The sequence below is a fragment of the Sorghum bicolor genome, chromosome 7 (genome assembly GCF_000003195.3).
Source record: "Sorghum bicolor cultivar BTx623 chromosome 7, Sorghum_bicolor_NCBIv3, whole genome shotgun sequence".
Taxonomy (NCBI): domain Eukaryota; kingdom Viridiplantae; phylum Streptophyta; class Magnoliopsida; order Poales; family Poaceae; genus Sorghum; species Sorghum bicolor.
In genome coordinates this window covers 23,316,024-23,323,161 of record NC_012876.2, presented here as the reverse complement: position 1 = coordinate 23,323,161, position 7,138 = coordinate 23,316,024, and the positions used below count along the sequence as shown (strand labels likewise).

Below are 7,138 nucleotides of genomic sequence, written 5' to 3'. Positions count from 1 at the left end.
TTTCCATTGTTATGCAGAAAATGGATTTGGAGTCGTGCCATGGCGTGGCAGTTGGCATGCCTCATTGAGGAGTTGAGCTTGGACGATGTAGCCGAAGCGCTGACCCAGCCTCTCTAATCTTGCCACGCAAGGAGCCGAGGTGCCGCAGATGAGCCGCCTCTCCCATCAGATGGTTAGATTTCATCAAGTGCCACGCGTCCTATATCAGCACGGGGGCGCATGGGCAGTAGAGTGGACCCTGCGTCCACCTAATTTTTTTCCGCGCAATGACAAGTGGGCTCCACAAATGGCATCTTCTACTATAATAGAATACTTAAACTATCATTGATCTACCCAGTAAAACATTTCCCACTGAGCGCTTACAACTATTATGCACGCAGAAAAATACACACATAATTCCGTCTCTATTAAAATCAAAGGCTAATAAAACTAATGGTCAGGATTGGAAGCGGAAAGCGAGACTTCTCACCCGCCTTCTCACCCCACACGTCGTCCGCATCAACAGTTCAGTGTAGAATAGTATTCTACACCTATGGTATAGAATAATATATATATATATATATAACACATTTTTTGTACAGTCTCGTGTAGTTACTCTCATGTCTATATCTCTAGATTTAAGGTGTATATGACCGGACGAAATATAGATGAAGTATATATATATATATATATATATATATATATATATAGTTTAGCAGCTTCCTGTATTCCAGAAAGGTACCCAAGCAACTCCGCAAGGAAAGCATGAAGCAAGCAAGTAGTTCTAACTGGATGTATAACATCCTAGTCTAGCAAGATACATTCAGTTTAAAAAAACTGCCAGCAACATTCATTTCATGGAGTTGATCTGAAAACAGGGAAACAACAATTCACTAAAAGAACATGGCCATTATTCAAGGCAACCATATATTACATACATAACCATTTAGGTCCAAATACCATATATTTACATTTAGGCCTTGTTTAGATGTGACTTTTTTGATTTCGCTACTATAGCACTTTCGTCTGTTTCTGGTAAATATTGTCCAATCATGGACTAACTAGGATTAAAAAATTCATCTCGTGATTTACATCTAAACTGTGCAATTAGTTTTTGTTTTCGTCTATATTTAATAATTCATGCATGTGCCCCAAGATTTGATGTGACGGGAAATCTTGAAAACATTTTGGTTTTGGGGTGAACTAAACAAGGCCTCAGGCAACACGTCCTAGCCATTCAGGCAACAGGTCCAAATACCATATATTTACATAGATAACCATCTAAGCATGCACTGCAGTTCCATCTAAGAAATCCAAAAGACAGACCAAAAGACACATCCTAGCATGCACTGCAGTTCCATCTAAGACTTTCCAAAAGTCAGAGAATCAAAAGACACACATCAGCATGCACACTGCAGTTCCATCTTCATTAGGCAGCATCAAGCATCTTAATCATCGATCACCACCAGCACCTTTTTGGCCTCTGGCTTGTCGACAGGCTCCATCTCTAAGTCATAGAGCTTGCTGCCATGCACCCACACTTTCTTGCCCAAACAAAACTGTCTCAGCTTCAGCTTCTTAATCTGCTTCTCCAATTTGAGAAACATCTTCTCCATCTGCATACAAAAAGTTCAATTTCAGACATTCAGTAATCCTACTATATGTGCCAAATAAATTTCAGACCAATTTCAGTTCAATCTCAGACCAATTTCAGTTTAATTTCATACCAATTTCAGGCAATCAGTAATCCTATTTCAGTTCCATTTCAGACCAATTTACCTATAATCCATACAATCATATTTGCAGCATCTAGTACTACCTAAGGGGAACCTCAAATGAATTTGCTGGTGTCTCCCAAATAAGGGAACCTCAAATTAGCAAACCGAGAGCCAGATTTTTAAGTGTTGCATCCATGCGTTAGCTTGCTAATGAGTGATGACTAACTAAAAGGACCGACACATTTACCTTCAAACACTTCGGGCACCGCGGCGCTGACGGACCCTGGTGTAAGGTCCAAATGGCTAGAGGGGGGGGTGAATAGCCTATTTAAAATTCTACAAACTTTACTAAACAAGTGAGTTAGTAAAATAAGTGGCAAAGCTATTCTAGCACTAGCACAACTAAACTATGCAAGCCATCTATACAAGTCTAGCAAAAAGGCTAAACACTAAAACACAACAACTAGAGAAGGCTACACAACAACTCTATACTAAAAAGAACTAAGCTACACAAGCTAAACTAACAAGGTAGGCAAGTATGTAAAGAGAGGAGAGTGATTGCTATACCGATGTTGTAGAGATGAGATATATCCAATCAATCACATACACAATCTGTCGACGAAAGCTGGTCGGCAGTCTACCTTGGGGTATACCCACGGTAGTAGTTTATCGGTAGACGGTGCGCAAACTACGAACTCGATGGTGACGCAAGACACGGACAAGCTTTTTATCCAGGTTCGGCCGCCGAGTTGGCGTAATACCTACGTCCTGCGTCTGGTTGTATTGAATTGTGTTGAGAGATAATATATCCTAGGGGGGTCCCTTGCCCCTCCTTATATAGTCTGGAGGGCAGGGTTACAGATCTGGAAACTAATCCTAGTCGGTTACAATTGCCATGGATAATTCGATATCAATTCCTATTCTAACCGACTAGAATCTTGCTTGATCTCCACATCTTGTTTCCTTGCGCGAAACTCCAAGCTGTCGGATCAAGCCTGGAACTCGTCTCGTAATGGGCCAAGCCTCCTGGCCCAAGTCTAGCCGTAAGGGTATAGGGGTTTATCCCCCCACAGCTAGTCCCCGAGCACCATGTATTGTGATGTAACACGCCGTCTTGAGCTTCTTCGATCAGTGAGACTTGACGTCTTCAATAAGCGGGGAAGTCGCCCAAACAGTTGCAACGGTTCTTTGACCAACTCAAAAGACAGTTGATCAACATTGACATCGAAGAAGCGAGTTGTTCAAAGAATGCATGGTGCTCTAAATTAAAAAAGATTTCTTTCTTGGTGAAGTGTGCCCACTTTACTTTTTTGAAAGGTATAAACCTCAAAAAAGCAAGCAAATTCACCGCAAGGTGAAGTGTGTCCACTTAGTCCCCGAGCCTGGTAGTAGGTGACGTAGGCACGTGGTGCCAGGGTCAAAATAAAAGTCCTCAAAGAAATTCTGTATTTGAGATGCATCGCCAGATGCATCGTACCGATGTAGTCCCCGAGCTTGCTGGAAGGCGAAGTATAAGCCTTGTAGGAAGGTCTAAAAAATTGAATTTGACAGTCCTTCTGCAATTGAATAGACTAATCGACCAGTCCCCGGGTGTATAATAGTATGACGACCAGTCCCCAAGAACCGAGTGCGCTTCTTAGAATTCTGCGTTGCAATACTGTACGACCGGTCCCCGAGCATTGAGCGCTCAGTGGTCAGTGCGATATATTGAAGTTCGGAGCTGATAGACTGGGCGACCAGTTCCCGAGCATCAAGTGCTCGGTGGTCGGTGTAGTCCTTGAAGTTCCGAGTCGATAAACTAGGCGACCAGTCCCCGAGTGTCAAGTGCTCGGTGGTCGGTACAGTCCTTCGCGTCCGAGTTGATAGACTGGTCGACCAGTCCCCGAGCATCAATTGCTCGGTGCAGTCCCCGGATTGTTGACTCTCTGCCATATTTGTCTTCTTGTTTTTGAAAAATCTTCCCAGTTAAAGTTGACGTGACGAGACCTTCTGATGGTGTGTCAGATGGATGCATGAAAAGTTGCGCCTGGCAACTATGCAGCCGCCCTTTGCGTGGTTTGAGAAAAGGAAACCATCAATTGGTACGAAAACTCCACCGCATTAATTGTCTATAATCATTGAAAACCAAAACGCCGCATCCGCCGCATGGCCCGCCCACTTCCCGAGAATACAGGAAGTGGGAGGGGTGGAGCTGCGGGTTATAAGAGCTGGACAGTTCCGCCTGTACTGCTTACCCTGCCATTGCCATCAAGCCTTCGTCTTTTGCCTCCTTCAATGACCTTCATCCTCGTAACCCGAGTCCACTTCCTCACCTCCAATGGCGAAGAGCGACTCCAAGAAGAGGGCCGAACTGATGGCCAAGGAGTGGAAGAAGTCGCGCAGCACCACCAAGTCCCTCGGTGACCTCGTCGACATGGGACTCCTGCACAGCTCGGAGCTCGGCGGCTGGAGAGCGCCGGAAGGAGAGAGCTTCCCCGACCCTCGTGCCGGTGAGATCGTCGTGTTCGAAGATTTCATTAAGAGGGGCTTTGGGGTTCCTGTTCATCCTTTTCTTCAAGGTCTTCTTTTGTATTATGAGATCGGGATTTGCAATCTGCACCCGAACTCAATTCTCCTTATCTCCACTTTTATCCATCTGTGCGAGGCCTATGTTGGCATAGAGCCGCACTTCGATCTTTTTCGTTATCTTTTCTACTTGAGGAAGAAGGGAGCAGTTGGAGGCTCCAAGGTTGCAAGTGGAGTATACCTCAACCTTCGTGATGGAATGAAGAATTGCTACCTGCACTGTCCATGGAACACTTCCTTGACCGAATGGTATAGGAAGTGGTTCTACATCAGGGAGGAACCGGGCAGCTCCACGTTCTGCGACGTGGGATACATTCCTGAGAAGAGGGTGAGCTGGACTGACCGCCCGGAGTTTGACGGTCAAGTGGCGGATCTCATGATGCTGATCGACTGGTCGCGCCTGGACGGGCTTGGCGTGGTTGGCAACTTCATTTGTCGTCGGGTGATGCCCTGCCAGAAGAGGGTGCACTCGGCGTACGAATATGCCGGAAGCGTGGACCCAACCAGGATGCGACCGGAGATCTTAGAGAAGGCAGAGGTACAGCAGCTGTTGAACGAGCTGTTCAACTTCACGGACGGAGGCTTCATCCGTGGCAGTGATCGGGTGCAAGCCTTCAAGTTAGGACGACCAGCACCAAAGGTATGTTGCAGATTATTTTGTTTTAGCATTCGTATATCGTCTGCAGCTGACTCATCTTTGTTGCTTTTGCAGATCGGTGATGTCGACCGGGGCACAGTGTATGTATCACTGGCACCGGGGATGGAGAATCCTGCGGGAGAAGATCCGCCAGAAGAGGACGCTGCTCGGTGTACTCATTACACCAGCAGTGAGGAGGAACAAGCCCGCCCCGTCCCGACCACCGAGGAAAGAGTGGCGGGGAAAAGGCCAATGCCTGCAGATCCGTCGCCGGCGCCGATACTGCCGGCAGAGAGCAGCCGAGCGCCAAAGCGGCGTCGGTTCGTTCGGATCGACGACGACGAGGAGGAGGAGGCCGTACCGTCGTTGGTCCGGAGGCCTCCTAGCCGTCCGGACAGCGGGGCGACCACTGCTGATCGTGTGGCCGGCGACCCACCTGCGCCTCGCGCTGCAGAGTCAGGGGCACAGGTGCCGACTGGCCGGACGAGGAGGAGGTTCACCGCGACCCACCGTCGCTCAGACCTGTAAGCGTTCGACTTACGCACTTCGGTGATTTTTTTTATTGCAGTTTTTTTTTTTAGCGCGGCGTCGGATGTCAACCCTGGCCATGCGGCTGGCCAGGGGACGAGTGAGCCGGTTTGCGCTGCTGAAGACGCGGCCCCGCAGACCACAGAGCAGCCTAGGGCTGCAGCCGTCCCTTGGAGCACCGAGCAGCTCCCGGCCGCGACACCGACTACGACGGGCAGCCCGACCAGGGTTGAGGAGGCTACAGGGACGCCTCCCCCAGCTAGCGCCACAAAAGGGGAGGGCAGAGCCCCGACCCCTCCTCCCGCCGGGGAGAGTGAAGTCCCCACGCCGCCTCGAGCAGGAGCCGCTTCGACTGCAGGCTCCCCAGGTCTGGACCGGGGGCCAGTAATGCCTGCAACCACTCCCGGGGGCAACACAGCGCGGGAGGAGGAAACCCAGGCGGCCTCCGACGACGAGGTAGAGGAAATTGAGGGTCGTCCCCGTGATGGCCGCCAACACGTGTATGTGTGGCGCAAACGCGGGGATCACTTTATCGGTCATGAGGAGCTCGCCGAGACCGAAGAGGCCGCCAAGGTGGAGCGTGTGGCCAAACGCCTTGTCGACGAAGTCAAGGTAAGCGACTCTTCGTACTGCTGTACATTCTGTGCGTTGTCTTGCTTGGTCGTCATATGTTCGTTTTGTAGGGCGCAATGAAAACGGCGAAGTACCGGAAACGGTGCTTTGACCAGATAGAAGGCGTCGTGGCCGAGAACAAGGCCCTGTTGGTGGAGGTGGACCGGCTGCGGTCGGAAATCGGAGAGAAAGTGTCCGAGACGAATGCCCAGGAGGAGCATCGTCTCGAGCTCACTCGTCGCTTGGCCGACCAATATCGGCAGCGAGAAGGTTAGTCACACACTCCGAGCAGCTCTGTATAGCTGTGTAGTTTGCTTTGCTGACCAGGTTGTGATTCACGTAGACTTGGAGGAGGAGGTGGCGCGCCTTCGACAAGAGAAGGAGCAGCTCAGCCAAGAGCTCGCTGGTGCGCTGGAGTCCGGGCGCTGAGCAGGAGAGGAGTTGGGTCGTAAGGACCGGGAGTTATCTGGTAATACGCACCACCTCGTTATCTGCCGCTTGTCGCCCCCATTGTTTTTTTCGATATGTCGAAGATAACGTCCTGCTTGACTTGCAGTGCTCAAGGTGAACGCTAAGAAGCATCTGGATGAGCTGGTCAAGGACCGAGACTCCTGGAAGGTCAACTGTTGTAAGATCTGGAAGGGAGTATCCCCGGTCCTGGATCTGATCAGTCCCGAGCTCCCGGAGAGCCAGCCCCGCGCGCCGAAGTTGACTCCGGTGGAGAAGGCGCAACGGGCGTGGGACTGGCTCCAGCAATTTGTAAAGGACGCTGGTGAGTTCGCTGGCGCGCATGTCCTTAGCATGGTGCGCGCCCACTACCCCCTGGTCGACTTGACCAGGCTGGAGAAGGGGTACCCCAAGGAGGTCGGCCCGCAGGAGGCGGACGAGCTTCGGGGTGGTCTGCTGGACTTGTCGTCGATGGTGATCGGCGACATCAATCTGTGCGGAACGGCCACTCCCCCCGATCAGCCAGGCTCAGACAGGTCGGCCAGGGAGCTGTCGGGCGCGTCTATTGCGGGAGATGGGCGGTCGACGCATGCGGTCTCGACCAGCCAGGCGCCGGTGGCCCCGACCCCTTCGTCCGGGCAGCAGGGCCAAA

At 50.5% G+C, this 7,138-nt stretch overlaps 1 long non-coding RNA gene across 1 annotated transcript; it reads left to right on the top strand.

The window, feature by feature from the left end:
* Positions 884 to 1,362, top strand: LOC110436939. Its single transcript, XR_002454919.1, has 2 exons — positions 884 to 929; positions 1,228 to 1,362. It is a non-coding gene; the product is annotated as an uncharacterized LOC110436939 (long non-coding RNA).